This window comes from Elephas maximus, chromosome 5 (genome assembly GCF_024166365.1).
Source record: "Elephas maximus indicus isolate mEleMax1 chromosome 5, mEleMax1 primary haplotype, whole genome shotgun sequence".
NCBI classification, from domain to species: Eukaryota; Metazoa; Chordata; class Mammalia; order Proboscidea; family Elephantidae; genus Elephas; species Elephas maximus.
Window position 1 is genome coordinate 142,962,733 of NC_064823.1, and position 16,223 is coordinate 142,978,955.

Genomic DNA, 16,223 nt, shown 5'->3' on the forward strand with positions numbered 1-16,223 from the left:
CAGTGCAGCATGGATCTCTTCCTTCAGCACCATTAGTTCCTGATCATATGCAACCTCCTGAAATGGTTAAACATCTACCAATTGTTTTTGGTGTAGTGACACTGTGCATTCCTTCCATCTTGCTTTGATGCTACCTGTGTCATTTAATATTTTCCCCATAGAATTCTTCAGTATTGCAACTTGAGGCTTGAATTTTTTCTTCAGTTCTTCCAGCTTGAAAAATGTGAAGCATGTTCTTTCCTTTTGGTTTTCTAACTCCAGGTTTATATAATATTTTATAATATTTTACTTTGTCTTCTTAAGCCACCCTTTGAAATCTTCTATTCAGCTCTCTTATTTCATCATTTCTTCTGTTTGCTTTAGCTACTCAACATTCAAGAGCAAGCTTCAGAGTCTCTACTGACATCCGTTTTGGTCTTTTCTTTCTTTTCTGTCTTTTTAATGACCTCTTGCCTTCTTCATGTATGATGTCCTTGATGTCATTCCACAACTCATCTGGTCTTTGGTCACTAGTGCTCAATGTTTCAAATTTATTCTTGAGATGGTTTCTAAATTCAGGTAGGATGTACTCAAGGTCATACTTTGGCTCTCATGGACTTGTTCTAATTTTCTTCAACTTCAATTTGAACTTGCGTATGAGCAACTGATGGTCTGTTCTACAGTCAGCCCCTGGCCTTGTTCTGACTGATGATACTGAGCATTTTCATTGTTTCTTTCCACAGGTGTAGTCAATTTGATTCCTGTGTATTCCATCTGGTGAGGCCCACGTGTATAGTTGCCATTTATATTTTTGAAAAAATGTATTTGCAATGAACAAATCATTGGTCTTGCAAAATTCTATCATACTATCTCTGGCATCGTTTTATCACTATGGCCATATATTCCAACTACTGACCCTTCTTCTTTGTTTCCAACTTTTGCATTCCAATCACCAGTAATTATCTATGTAACCGATTGCCTGTTCAGTCAATTTCAGACTGCAGAAGTTAGTAAAAAACTTAAATTTCTTCATCTTTGGCCTTAGTGGTCAGTGTGTAAATTTGAATAATAATCATATTAAGTGGTCTTCCTTGTAGGAGTATGGATATTATCCTATTGCTGACAGTGTTGTACTTCAGGATAGATCTTGAAATGCCATTTTTGACGATGAATGCAACACCATTCTTCTTCAAGTTGTCATTCCCGGCTTAGTAGACCATATGATTGTCCAGTTCAAAATGGTCAGTGCCAGTCCATTTCAGCTCACTAATGCCTAGGATATTGATGCTTATGAGTTCCATTTCATTTTTGATGATTTCCAACTTTCCTAGATTCAGACTTTGTACATTGCAAGTTCCAATTATTAATGAATGTATGTAGCTGTTTCTTCTCATTTTGAGTTGTGCCGCATCAGCATATGAATGTCCTGAAAGCTTGACTCCATTGGTATCATTGACTCTTCTTTGAGGAGGCAACTCTTCCCCGGTCATCTTTTGAGTGTCTTCCAACCCGAGGGGCTCAGATTCTGGCACTACATCAGACAATGTTCTGCTACTATTCATAAGGTTTTACCTGACTAATTCTTTTCAGAAGTAGACCACCAGGCCCTTCTTCCTAGTCTGTCTTAGTCTGGAAGCTCAGCTGAAACCCATCTGCCATGAGTGACCCTGCTACTGTTTGAACACAGGTAGCAAAGCTTCCAGCATCACAGCAACATTCAAGCCCCTACAGTAGGACAAATTGGCAGATGCCTTGACCACAGAGGCCTTGAATGCCAAGGGAAAGGGGAGATGTTACAGGAAGTAAACAGAGGAATGGTCATGGCTGTATTCAGAGTCTGCCTTTGAGTATAAGGCCTCACTGTGCATTCAAGAAAGGCTCTAAGCATACAAGAGAGCCAGGATAGAGACCAGACCAGCATCTGGCTGAGGAAGAGAACTTGACTGGTTAAAGGACAGGAGGAGAAAGTGATATCAATGAAAGAACAGAAGCATGACAGGAGGGAGAAGGTGACCAGATCTAGTGCAACCTGATGGAAGCCAGGGAAAACCTGACTCATAAGTTGGAGGTAGTTATTGGCCTTCAGTAAAGCAAAGATGGAGAAAGACGGGGACTAAAACGTGGTCCCCGGACATTCTCTGTGAGCTGCTTTTGTTCCTAGCCAGGCTGAATTATGCAGCCTATTGTGTTTCAATAGCATTTTATTTAAGCTTTTTTTTTTTTTTTCTCTTTTCTCTACTCAGATTGTGCTCTGTAGTTGGTTACCTATTCACAAGGATGAAGTACAGAAATTGAGCATAAGCCTTTAGAAACCGCAACAGCAATTGATACTGTCACAACATCCATTAAGTATGACTTTGTATTTTACACAAGTATCAGTTCACAATGGATTGAGAAAAGAAAAAAAAGATCTTTCACCATAGACAGTGTGTGAGGTACTATCCTGTAGAACCAGTCACAGTTTCATGGAAAAAGGATAGTTTATCTGCCTGCCCCTCCAGTACCTGGTCAGCTCTATGTGGAGTGAGGATAAGGACATATGAATCATTTCTTACTCACAGCTTCAAGCACAGGGCAGAGCACACTACACACTTCTTGCGATCAATACATCATTAGAATGGAATTGACCTTCATAACTAGTTGGCTCTTTTTTTACTGTTGAGAGAGCAGTTTCAGGTTGACCACTTGGAATAGAATTCACAGAACTGGAGCTTAGGAGAAAGGTGTATTTAAAGACAAATAAGCAAGTGAGAAAACTCATTTTATGCCAAAAAACAGAGAAAGGTAGTGAAAGAGGGCAAGCCAGTGACTCACTTCAAACATTGGGGAAAAAGCCCTTAGAGAGAAAGAAGTGCAAGAAGTAGGCAGAGAACAAAAAAAGCCAAATCAGTTGCCATCCAGTTGATTCTGACTCATGCAACCTCATGTGTTTCAGAGTAGAACTGCACTCCATAGAGTTTTCAGAGCTTGGACCTGTTGTAAGCAGATGTCCAGGACTTTCTTTCCAAGTGCCTCAGGGTAGGCTCAAATCACCAAATTTTGGGCTAATAGATAAGTGCTTAACCATTTGTACCACCCCAGGACTCCCTATAGACAGAGAGGGGAAGCTAAAATGGGAACTAACTTCAAAATCACAGGGCACAGTGAGGTCAGCCCAATGGACACATTTCTTCATCAAGTTAAACATCCATTATCACAGAACTGAGAAAACATTACTGGTTGCCAATGTCCCGAGTGTGATCCTCCAAAATAGCAATGTGGTGTCCTTGACCCAACACCACTCTGCTCTCAGGGATAACTTTCCCTAAGAAAGACAGATGATTACAGATCCCACTGAATGTGCTCAGTGCTATTGACAGATTGAAACCATGCTGCGTGAGGGGTTGGCTATAGGCCTGCGCAAGATTTGCTTGTTACATGTGATCTGCCTAAAGAATTTCAGTCAGTTTCCATCTGTGAAATAGCAAATTGAATTCTTCTGAATTCTCTCAGCTCCTTCTAAGCACTGGGCTATGTTGTCAGAATGACAATTTGCAAGGAACCTGGGCCATATTTCATAAAATTGGAACCATGTGAAATTTGAAAGGATATTAGTGATCATTTAGCAAAGCTATCATTTTGCAGAATGGGTAATTGAGGCACAAAGTAGTAAAATGACTGGTTCAAGGTCACATAATGAGCTATTTCAGATCAACTAGAATGAAGTTTTTCTCTCTGGTAAGACTCATACACTTTCTACCTGGTTTCTGTCAACAAGCCAGTTATTGCATTGTGAATTTCCCAACTTACTGACTTCCAAATAAACAATTCTCCCAGCCTCGTAGACCAGTTTGGTTGTGCTGGAAAATGTGCCTGACATGTCGTTTTTGTCATTATCTGCTAACTACAGGGGACTGCCCTATGTTTCAAGATGTTATAGCAGTCCATGTGATTAAGGCATGAGCAGCTAACAAATAAACCCTTTACTGTGGAGTTGATTCAGGCTCATAGTGACCCTATAGGACAGCATAGATCTGCCCCATAAGTTTTTCAAGGACCAGCTGGTGGATTCAAACTGCTGACCTTTTGGTTAGCAGCAGAATGCTTAACCACTGAGCTAGCAGGGCTCATATAGGAGTTAACATTTGCAGATTACAATCCATAAAAATAGTGACCTTCTCAATGAAGAAACTCCTATGCATTATATGGAAGTTTTAAGGGCATTTGAACTCTCTACTCTTCAAATACAAATTTTAAGTTTGTAAAATTGTTTCACCAAAATCCTGTGTGGCTACTAAAATCTTACTAGGAACATCCAGAATGCCTAAATTTGAAAGTCTCATGAAACCATAGATTAGTTTCCTCATAGTCACAGTGAGGTGGTAGTGTTGTTGTTGTTAGCTGTTGTTGATTCCTCTACAATTCGTGGCAACCCCAGATACAACTGAACTGAATATTGCCCGGTCCTGTGCCATCTTTAGTATTTTTGGTTTACTGTAGTCCATTATTGTGGCTATAGTGTGTGTTGAATGCCTTCCAGGGGGGCTCATCTTCCAGCTCTATATCAGATGCTACTCTGTTGTGTTGTGTAGGGTTTTCATTAGCTAATTTTTAGAAGTAAAAATCACCAGACCTTTCTTTCAAGATGCCTCTGAGTGGACTTGAACTTCTAAACTTTCAGTTAGCAACCAAGTGTGTTAACTGTTTGCACTACCCATGGGATAAAAAGGAGCACTATTGATAATTATGCTGGATCAACCATTATACACCAGGACTGTCTCAGGTAGTGTATGGATGAAAACAGGTTGTAGAACAAAGATTCAAATGCACAGCAATCTCTAACATCCTGTGCATTAACTACAATTATCTTGAAAACATCTTCTTTGATCTCATTTTGTTATTCCAGGCAGAATACCGCTATTCCAGTACAAGTAAAAACTCACAGGAACCCTATAGAACAGAGTAGAGCTGCCCCATAGGGCTTCCAAGGAGTGGCTGGTGGATTCGAACCGCTGAACTTTTGGTTAGCAGCCGAGCTATTAACCACTTTGCTACCAGGGCTCCAAGTAAAAACTAGGACATTGATATGAGAATCTGGTGACTTAGGTGGATATGGGACTAAGAGCATCACTAGCCACTATAATTGGTATATAGAGTTAGGGGGTGATCCAACAGCAGCATCTTGAGGAGTTGGGCAGATCTTTAAAGCTGAATGGGAAAGGCATATTGAGAGAGAATCCAGAGATGAGCCAATAAAATATTTATCTTTGTCTTCATCCCAAATGGAAAGAAAGTGAGTGAGCCTGGAGGAGGTCCACAAGCTGATAAGTTGGTGGCCTCAGAAAATTTTATAGGGTAAACTGTGATCTCCAATGTAGTCAAGGAGAGAGCAGCTAACTATAGAGAACATGGATGATGGGCTATCTGTCCTCCCAGCAAATAGGTTAACCGGTCAATCTGAAAACTGTAATACAAAAAAAGGCACATACACAACCTTTTTGGTTCAATTAAATAAATTTGGGAAATGTGTCCACCCACACATTGCATTTGCAAACTGAAGAATTAGGAAGAAATCTTTGACAATCACTTCATTTGCTTGTTATTTTCTGCTTTTAACAACCATCAATATTTATTGAGACCGTAGGAAAAGCCAAGCACTTTGCATGTATTAACAGCTTTAAACTATTTTGTCAGGTAGGTGCTTCCCCATTCCCCACTTTAAAGATGAGAGAACTGAAGCACAGAGAGATGTATTAATTTACCCAGAATCATTCATATGCAGAACAGATGTATTAGTTTCCATTGCCGCTATAACAAATTACCACAAACTTAGTGACTTAAAACAACACAAATTTATTCTCTTAGAGTTCTGGAGGTATGAAGTCTTAAAATTGATTGAAAGGGCTGGTTCCTTCTGTAGGTTCCAAGGGAGAGATTGTTTCCTTGACTTGTCTGGATTCTGGAGGCTGTCTCCATTCATTGACTCATGGCCTTATCCTCCATCTTCAAAGCTGGTAGCATAGCACCTTCCATATCTCTCTCTCTGCTTCAGTCATCAGTTCCTTCTCTCTGATCCTGATTCTCCTGCCTCTCTTTTATAGGACCCTTACGATTACATTGGATCCATCCAGATAATCCAGGATAATCTCTTCATCTCAAAATACTTAATTTAGTCACATCTGCAAAGTCTTTTATGACCTAGACATCATTGTTGTTAATTGCCATTGAAGTGGCCCTCACCCGTAGTGACCTCATGTACAATAGGATGAGACATTGCCTGGTCCTGAACCATCTTCACCATCATTAGTATGCTCCAGTCAATTGTTGCAGCCACTGTATATTTTGAGTGCCTTCCAACCTTGGGGGCTCATCTTGCAGCCCTGTATCAGACACTATACTGTTGTGATCTGTTTGGTTTTCATTGGCTGATTTTTTTTCTAAAGTAGATCCTCAGGCCTTTCTTCCTAGTCTGTCTTAGTCTGGAAAAAAAAAAAAAGCTGGAAGCCCACCATTATTATGCCTAGCACAACAGGACTCAAGACCAAATTATCTGTCTTCATAGTCTGCTGCCTTAAACCACTGCACTGTGGTACTTGGAAAATATTTCAATATAATTTATCTTGAGGTGTGTGCTAAGCATTTCATGCTGGGCATATACTACTGAGCAAAACAACTATGATCCTGCCCTCATGTGGAATACTTGCATAAGATGAACACAGTGACTGTTAAAAATTTTATCAAGAGCTACACACCAAAGAATAGTGTCATATGACAAAGAACGATGGTGGCAACGAAGAGACAAAATTATAAAGTATAGGTCAGAGAGTAACATTTAAACAAAAACCCAAAAGGTGAAGAATTTGACATAGTTGAAGGGAATAAAAAAATTATATTGACAGTAGTTACATTAAGAGACAAAATCATGGGTGATTTCTTCTTTTTTCTCAGTTTTTCTTTTCTGAATTTTCTGAAGTGATAAAATATTTCCTTAAAACTTACCAGAACCAAAGACACTTTATTTTTAAAAGGGGTGGGGTACGTAAATTTTTTTTTTTTTTTTTTTAATGTAGTGCCCTTTAAATGTGTTGTTTTCTGAGTATGAAGTAGAAAGTTTCTCCACACAGCTGTGAAAATGAATACTGGATTTGTTTCCAAAGTTTCTTCCAGAAGGCAACGTCTGTCCTTCAAACGCATTAAAGTTTTTCTAAGACAAATGCTTCATTCCACTATGTACTCAACATTCTGTGACCACCTGCTTATGGGAGAAGGTATGAGGTCAAAACTCTAACACACAGTGAAAATTGGAAAATTTTTCAGGTGGTTTAAACATTTCCCTCTTTCAGATTATACTTTTTTTAATTTCAAGGTTGCTTATATGTTGGGAGTGTGAAGGACACTGCCAGTACTAGAAATCTGATTCTATAATTTGTTTTTGCCTCCTGGCTACAGGGTCACTTCGATTGCTCTAAGAAACTCCAGTCTATATATAGAACAATTGATTCTGTAGAAAAAGGAAAGAAACACGGCTCTTTCATCAATGTTTGATCAGATATATGTGTCCAAATGCTGGCCAGCTTTCCAGTGAATGTTACCATGGGCAACGGTTTTAAGAACTTCATATGAATAAAAAAGAACAGAAATATTGTATGGACATTTATCAGTGTGGCCGTGTCCCTTTTACTCATGTGGCTGCCTAGATTTAGATCTAACCATTTTGTAGGTTTATTTCTCTGAGTCCTTATCCATTCTCCCCTGAAATGCTGATACGCATACCTAATTGCCTTCTTTGCCACATCTTCTGTCTAAGTTATCTAGTGCTGCTGCTATAACAGAAATACCACAAGTGGATGACTTTAACAAAGAGAAATTTATTTCCTCCAGTAAAGTAAGCTAAAAGTCCAAATTCAGGGCATCAGCTCCAGGGGAAGGCTTTCTCTCTCTGTTGGTCTTCTCATCAATCCTCCCTCCAACTAGGAGCTTCTCTAAGCAGGAACCTTGGGTCCAAAGGACAAGGATGTGCTCTGCTCCTGGAATGTCAGGTGGTACGAGGTTCCCTCACTCTCTGCTTGCTTCCCTTTCCTTTCATTTCTTGTAAAATAAAAGGTGGTGCAGCCAAACCCAGGTAACTCCCTTTACATCAGATCAGGGATGTGACCTTCGTAAGGGTGTTACAATCTCACCCAAATCCTCTTTAACATAAAATTACAATCACAAAATGGAGGATAATGACATAATACTGGGAATCATGGTCCAGCCAAATTGATACACAGATTTTTATGGGGACATAATTCAATCCATGACACCTTCTTATCCCACCCCAGCCTTTTAATCATTCCTGCCAGAGTAACTGGCCAAAATGAGGCTCTCATCACATCCTTCCCTGCTCAAAGTCAATGTAACACCACACTCTTTACTATGTGACAGACATTATGCTAGGGCACACAAGGTTAGCAGTATGAGTAAGAAATAGTCTCTGCCCTCAAGAAAACTCAAGGAATTTTCTTTTGCAGCCTAGCGGAAAAAAAGAACCATTTGTGCAGTGAACTCTAATACAGGGTGAGATGACATCAGTGAGAAATGGAAGTCTAAGGAGCAAGCTTTAAGAGCTCATGGGAGTGAACAATGACTTATCTAGAAACCCAAGCTCTAGCTAATTGTAGTACCTCTGAGAGCCCTTTGTTTCAGAATCTAAACTTTCCTTCTGGATTTTGCCCATTCTTTGCTTTCATACACTTTGATCTATGCCTTAACCTTTTCCATGAGGTATGAAAAACTTTTCTCCGTTAGGACTATTTTTTTTTTTTTCTAATGGCAAGTGAAAGAAATTTTAAATTAAATTGGGTTAAATAGTGACAGAAGGATATTAACTTATGGAGCCCTGGTGGCACAGTGGTTAAGAGTTACAGCTGCTAACCAAAAGTTCAAAACCACCATCTAGTAGTCCTTGGAAACACTATGGAGCAGTTTTACTCTGTCCTATAGGGTCACTGTGAGTCAGAATAGACTTGACGGCAACAGGTTTTTGTTTTGTTTTGTTTTAATATTATCTTATATACCTGAAAAGTTTAGAGATTCTTCTGGTGAGGTCCCAAATGAGGCTTAGTCTAGGAACTAAAATGATATCACTCAAGTTCTAGTTATGCTCTTTGTTTCTGTGTCTTCCAGTGCAAAGAGTTCTGGTGAAGTTAGGATCAATCTCCAGTAGCAATAAAACAGCTCAGCTCTGAACCTTGCATCTTCCTACCAACTGCAAAAAAGGAAACTTCTATTCCTCAAAAATCTAAAATAAATCCTGGACCTTATTTTCAGTGCTCTGAATTGAGGCACTTCCCCATGGGTAAATCAATAATTGTTACTAGAGCATTGTATCAATTGTCTTAAGCCTGGAGTTGATGATGGTGTCATCTATTGGTTGCATGGTGAAAATGAGGGAAGAGTACCTACCTAAAGGAAGAACTCTGTACTGTCTTACCAAAAGAAAAATGAGTAGACTGGATAACAAAATAAATGAATGAATGAATTCAAAGATGAATGAATGAACAACCAAATAAATAAATAACTTTTCAACACTCAGGATGCTTGGACAATATTTTCCACAGAGCTAGTTTCTGGACTTCCAGCTGCTGGGTTTACTGAGTTGTGTGCTTTCTTCAGGCAGAGCTGTAATGGCCCTTGTGGTCTTTCCAATCAACCATGATTTTTGAAACCAATTCATTTTATAAGTCAAAGACAGATCTCACAGCCCTAGAAATATTGTCAAGGTTTTCAGTAGCAATCTCTGGGACTTGAATTCCTTATTTTGGTATTTTAAACACTAACTAACCCTTTTTCGGGAGTAGATTAGAGATAACTACTACACATATGTGGGAGAAAGTTGTGGCAGTCCACTTACACAAAGACTTATAGCCTAGGAAACCCTATGGGGCAATTCCACTCTGTTCTGTAAGTTTGCTATAGGTTTCCTAACAACAACAATTACTGAAAATTGGCTATAGCTGCTATAATTATTATCAAGCATGTATTATGGATTCAAAACAGGACTAAGCACTTTTCAAATATTAATGGCAAGTGAAGTGACACGGTGCTAAGAATTTGGGCTTCAAATACCAGCTCTGCAACTTATTTAACTGTAAGACTTGGGCAAGTTAAATTCTGTACCTCTGTTCCCTTGCACGTTGAATGAGACGCAGTAGTACCTACTTCATGGGTTGCAATGAGAAGTGGATAAGATAATGCAGCTTCACTCACTGCCTGGTGATCTCATTGAATGTCGATTATTACTATTATCAGTAAAATTCACAATAGGTATTTGAAGTAGGCGTTATGATCCCTATTTCTGTATGAGACTTACCCAAAGTATCGTTGTTAGTTGCTGTCAAGTTGATTTCAACACATAGCAACCCCATGTGACACAGTAGAACTGCCCCACAGGATTTTCTATGCTGTAATCTTTTTTTTTTTTTATTTTAATCTTTAGGAGAGCAGATCACCAGGATTTCTCTCTCAGACCTATTGGCTGGGTTAGAAAGACCAACCTTTCAGTTAGCAGCCAAGAACTTAACACTTGCACCGTCTTAGATCTTCACATTTTCATTTCAGCATGTCAGAAATTTTTGCAGCTTTTTTTTTTTTTTTGCAACCTTATTTGTTTAATTATTTGTTCATACTTAATCTAGGATATTCTTCATATATTAGGGAAATCTGTATACATGTCTGATCGTCTGATCTTTCTCAAGTAGATAGTAAGTCTTTCGGTAGATCATATACTAGTGTAGAAAGAAGCATGCTTCGGATAAAAGCACCTGGTTTTGAATTCTGGTTCTGCTGCTTCTCAGCTGTGTGGCACTGAGCAAGTTACCTAAACTCTTTGATCATTAGTTTCCTAATCTCTGAAATGGGAACGATGTTTCTTTCCTTCTAGTGTATTCATGCAAAAGAATGAATGAATGAATAAAGGAAGCTGTCATAGGAAGAGCACCTGGCATATCGCTTAGCATGTAGGAAGGGTCCAGTTCAAGATAAATTCCCTCCTTTGCATTGTCCGCACAATGGCAAGGTGGCTTATCTTCATATTCTTTACAGCAGTTAGCATAATGTCTTACAAAGAATTGATGCTTAGAAATAATAAACTATTGTATTACATCCAGTGATAGAGAATGGTAATATAAATAGTGGGGACACATGGTAATATAAAGATCCTAGCTACTTGTCAGCTTCCATGGACTTGATCCCCAACTCATGGCACAATGGAAGGAAATGTGAGCAGCTCCTGGCTGTTTTTCTTTCTTCCTGACCCAACCCTAGTGCTGTCCTCTTTCTCCCTAGACCATCTTAATCTGAAAGTGCTGCTGAAACCTGTTCAGCATCATATCAACTTGTAAGCCTCCACTGCCAGAAGGTGGTAGTTATGCCTGAGGTGCGTTGGCTGGGAATTGAACTTGGGTATCCCCCATGGAAGAGAAGAATTCTACCACTGAACCACCACTGTCCCCACTAGCTACTTAGGTGGTTGTTATTATACTATCTTCTTTTTATGATTTAATAATTGCATATCAGAATTATCTATGGAGTTATCTCTCACAAATAACCTAAAAAAAACTCTTTTTTTTTTTTGTGAAATTTCAGTAAAGCAAAGTAATTTCTCAGTACCCTTTCTATTCATTACAGATACCTTGATCACAGACGTTAACACCTGAATGTAAGTTATTAGTTTACATTTCTGTTTTTCCTGCTAAACTGTGATCCCTCAAGGAGAGGCCCCCCTTCCTTGTCTATTCCCTGACATAACACCTAGCCTGTAGAATGTGCCAGGTAACATGCCTTGGTCCTCAGGAACCAAGGAGATAGAAGATTGCTATGAAACTTTACAATGCAGAGTTCCAGTTAAACACAGAGAAGGAAGTTCCAACCTAGTCATATCTGGAGGGATTCCAGCATGGCTCCCTGAGGAAATGGTGTGTACACTGGGTTTCAAAAGATCAAAGAGAAGAAAGTATTACTAAAAAAAGAACACTCATTAGGTTGAACCAAGGAATGTGTCTTCTAGTTAAATCGCAAAGAGGTATAATATTGGCTATTGTATTTAACCAGAAAAAAGGGAAAAAGGGTCATGTTTTCATTACAGCAAAGTTGTACCCCGTGCTAATTAAAGTATGGTCATTAATTGGAAAAAAAAAATACACCAAGGGAATGAAGTATTTTATAAGCATACTTTATAAATCGGATCCTTTTAAACCACTGCAAGATGTTCCATTTTTTTTCAGCTCATCCTTAAAATGATCAAATATGTGTTCTTAAAGACCTGCAAAAAGATGTCAGAGTGAAGACAATATATTCTGTTATCACTTCAGTGAATTTGTGAGTGTGAGTAACAAGGTAAATTGGCTGTCAATATATACCTATAAGATTAAGTGCTATTACAGTTCTGTAGATAAGGGCAGCTAGGGCACTTGCAGGGATGTCAGTGCTCTTTCTTCTTGCTGATGTTTGGACGTTTATACTCTTGGGACTCAAGACTGAAGGTTACTAGACAAATACTATAAGTCTCTTCAAAAAGTCCACCCAGAGCACTTGCTAAATGTGAGTCCTGGAACACTGCAAAGGCTATGTAAATAAATCCTTTCCTGCTTGTCTGTCCCCAGAGCTCAGGCCTGGTATGTGAAAAATGCTAAGTATAAATGGGAAAACAGCATCAAATAAGAAACAAGTGTGGGCTGTGGAAGACAGGGGCCTGCATAGGTTTTTATTTTTTTTAAGTATATTTAAAGGACCTATGCGTATCTATCCCCCACATGTCTGTCAGTTTGTCATACAGTGAGGGTTAGCATGTTGCTGTGATGCTGGAAGCTATGCCACTGGTATTCAGTTACCAACAGGATCACCCATGGCAGACAGGTTTCGGCTGAGCTTCCAGACTAAGGCAGACTAGGAAGAAGGACCCGGCAGTCTACTTCTGAAAAGAATTACCCAGTGAAAACCTTATGAATAGCAGCGGAACATTGTCTGATATAGTGCCAGAAGTTGAGCCCCCCCAGGTTGTAAGGCACTCAAAAGATGACTGGGGAAGAGCTGCCTCCTCAAAGTAGAGTCAACCTTAATAACATGGATGGAGTCAAGCTTTTTGGACCTTCATTTGCTGATGTGGCATGATTCCAAATGAGAAGGAACAGCTACAAACATCTATTAATATTCAGAACCTGGTATGTACGAAGTACGAATCTAGGAAAATTGAGAATCATCAAAAATGAAATGGAATGCATAAACATTGATATCCTAGGCATTAGTGAGCTGAAATGGACTAGTATTGGCCATTTTGAATCAGACAACCATATGGTCTACTATGCCAGGAATGACAACTTGAAGAGGAATGGCGTTGCATTCATCATTTAAAAAAACATTTCAAGATCTATCCTGAAGTATAATGCTGTCAGTGATAGGAAAATGTCCATACCCCTACAAGGAAAACCAGTTAACATGACTATTATGCAAATTTACACACCAACCACTAAGGCCAAAGATAAATAAATTGAATATTTTTACCAGCTTCTGCAGTCTGAAATTGATCAAACATGCAATAAGAATACGTTGATAATTATTGGTGATTGGAATGCAAAAGTTGGAAACAAAGAAGACGGATCCATAGTTAGAAAATATGGCCTTGGTGATAGAAACAATGCTGGAGATCACATGACAGAATTTTGCAAGATCAATGACCTCTTGATTACAAATACCTGTTTTCACCAACAAAAATGGTGACTATACACATGGACCTGACCATATGGAATACAGAGGAATCGAGTCGACTACATCTGTGGAAAGAAATGATGGAAAAGCTCAGTATCATCAGTCAGAACAAGGCCAGGGGCCGACAGTGGAATGGAACATCAATTGCTTATATGCAAGTTCAAGTTGAAACTGGAGAAAATTAGAACAACTCCACAAGAGCCAAAGTATGACCTTGAGTATATCCCACCTGAATTTAGAGACCATCTCAAGAATAGATTTGACGCGTTGAACACTAATGACCGAAGATCAGAAGAGTTGTGGAATGACATAAGGACATCATATACAAAGAAAGCAAGAGGTCATTAAAAAGATAAGAAAGAAAGAAAAGACAAAATGGATGTCAGAAGAGACTGAAGCCTGCTCTTGAACATCGAGCAGCTAAAGCAAAAGGAAGAAATGATGAAGTAAAACAGCTGAACAGAAGATTTCAAAGGGCAGCTCGAGAAGACAAAGTAAAGTATTATAATGACATATGGAAAGAGCTAGAGATAGAAAACCAAAGAGGAAGAACATGCTTGGCATTTCTCAAGCTGAAAGAACTGAAGAGAAAATTCAAACCTCGAGTTGCAATAGTGAACGATTCTATGGGGAAAATATTAAATGACGCAGGAAGCATCAAAAGAAGATGGTTGGAATACACAGTCATTACGCCAAAAAGAATTGGTAGATGTTCAACCATTTCAAGAGGTAGTAGATGATTAGGAACTAATGGTACTGAAGGAAGAAGTCCAAGCTACACTGAAGACATTGGCAAAAAACAAGGCTCCAAGAATTGACGGAATATCAGTAGAGGTGTTTCAACAAACAGATCCAGCAGGGGAAGTGCTCACTTGCCTATGCTAAGAAATGTGGAAGGCAGCTACAGGCCAATCAACTGGAAGAGATCCATATTTATGCCTATTCCCAAGAAAGGTGATCTAACTGAATAAAGAAATTATTGAACAATGTCATTAAGATCACAGGCAAGCAAAGTGTTGCTGAAGGTCATTCAAAAATGGCTGCAGCAGTACATCAACAGGGAACTGCCAGAAATTCAGGCTGGATTCAGAAGACGACGTGGACCCAGGGATATCATTGCTGATGTCAGATGGATCCTGGCTGAAAGCAGAGAATACCAGAAAGTTGTTTGCCTGTGTTTTATTGACTATGCAAAGGCATTCGACTATGTGGATCCTAACAAATTCTGGATAACATTGAGAAGAATGGGAATTCCAGAACACTTAATTGTGCTCACGAGGAACCTGTACATAGATCAAGAGGCAGTTGTTCGAACAGAACAAGAGATTACTGTGTGGTTTAAAGTCAAGAAGGTTATGTGTCAGGGTTGTATCCTTTCACCGTACTTATTCAATCTTTATGCTGAGCAAATAATCCAAGAAGTTGGACTACATGAAGAAGAACGGGGCATTAGGATTGGAGGAAGACTCGATGACAACCTGGTTATGCAGATGACACAACCTTGCTTGCTAAAACTGAAGAGGACTTGAAGCACTCACTGATGAAGATCAAAGACCACAGCCTTCAGTATGGATTACACCTCAACGTAAAGAAAACAAAAATCCTCACAATTGGATCAATAAGGCACATTTTGATAAATGGAGAAAAGATTGAAGTTGTCAAGGATTTCATTTTACTTGGATCCATAGTCAATACCCATGGAAGCAGCAGTCAAGAAATCAAAAGATGCATTGCATTGGGGAAATCTGTTGCAAAGTACCTCTTTACGTTGTTAAAAAGCAAGGATGTCACATCGAAGACTAAGGTGGGCTGACCTAAACCATGGTATTTTCAATCTTCCCATATGCATGTGAAAGCTGAACAATGAATAAGAAAAACCAAAGAATTAACACCTTTGAATTGTGGTGCTGGGGAAGAATATTGAATATACCAAAAGAACGAACAAATCTGTCTTGGAAGAGGTACAAGCAGAACGCTCCTTAGAAGCGAGGATGGCAAGACTGTCTTACATACTTTGGACATGTTGTCAGGAGGGATCAGTCCCTGGAGAAGGACATCATGCTTGGTAGAAAGTCAGCAGAAAAGAGGAAGCCCCTCAATGAGATGAATTGACACAGTAGCTGCAACAATGGGCTCAAGCATAGCAACAATTGTAACTGGGCAATGTTTTTGTTCTGTGGTACCTGAGTCGGTACCAACTTGACCACAGCTAACAACAACAACAAAGAGGCTCCTTGGAAACCCTGATCGTGTAGTGGTTAAGAGCTACGGCTCCTAAACAAAACATCAGCAGTTTGAATCCACCAGGTGTTCCTTGGAAACTCTGTGGGACAGTTCTACTCTGTCCTATAGGGTCATTATGAGTCAGAATCAACTTGATGGCAGGAGATTTTTTTTTTTTTTTTTTTTGGTTTTGAGGCTCCTTGGAAGACAGGACGGGCAATCTGTTTCAGAAAGCTCACAGCCTTCAAAACCCTATGGAGCAGTTATACTCTGCACACGTGGGGTCACCATGAATTAGA

General features: G+C 39.3%; 1 protein-coding gene across 2 annotated transcripts in view; it reads left to right on the forward strand.

Moving 5' to 3' along the window:
• The window catches only part of KCNIP4 (potassium voltage-gated channel interacting protein 4), a 674,319-nt gene that overhangs the window by 94,867 nt on the left and 563,229 nt on the right, over positions 1 to 16,223 (forward strand). The window contains exon 2 of one of the 2 annotated variants that reach the window (XM_049886447.1): positions 11,626 to 11,656. The exons of the other annotated variant lie outside the window; for it this stretch is intronic. The gene's annotated coding sequence lies outside the window, so the exon portion shown is untranslated. The remainder of the gene's footprint in view (positions 1 to 11,625; positions 11,657 to 16,223) is intronic. 2 annotated transcript variants of the gene reach the window in all.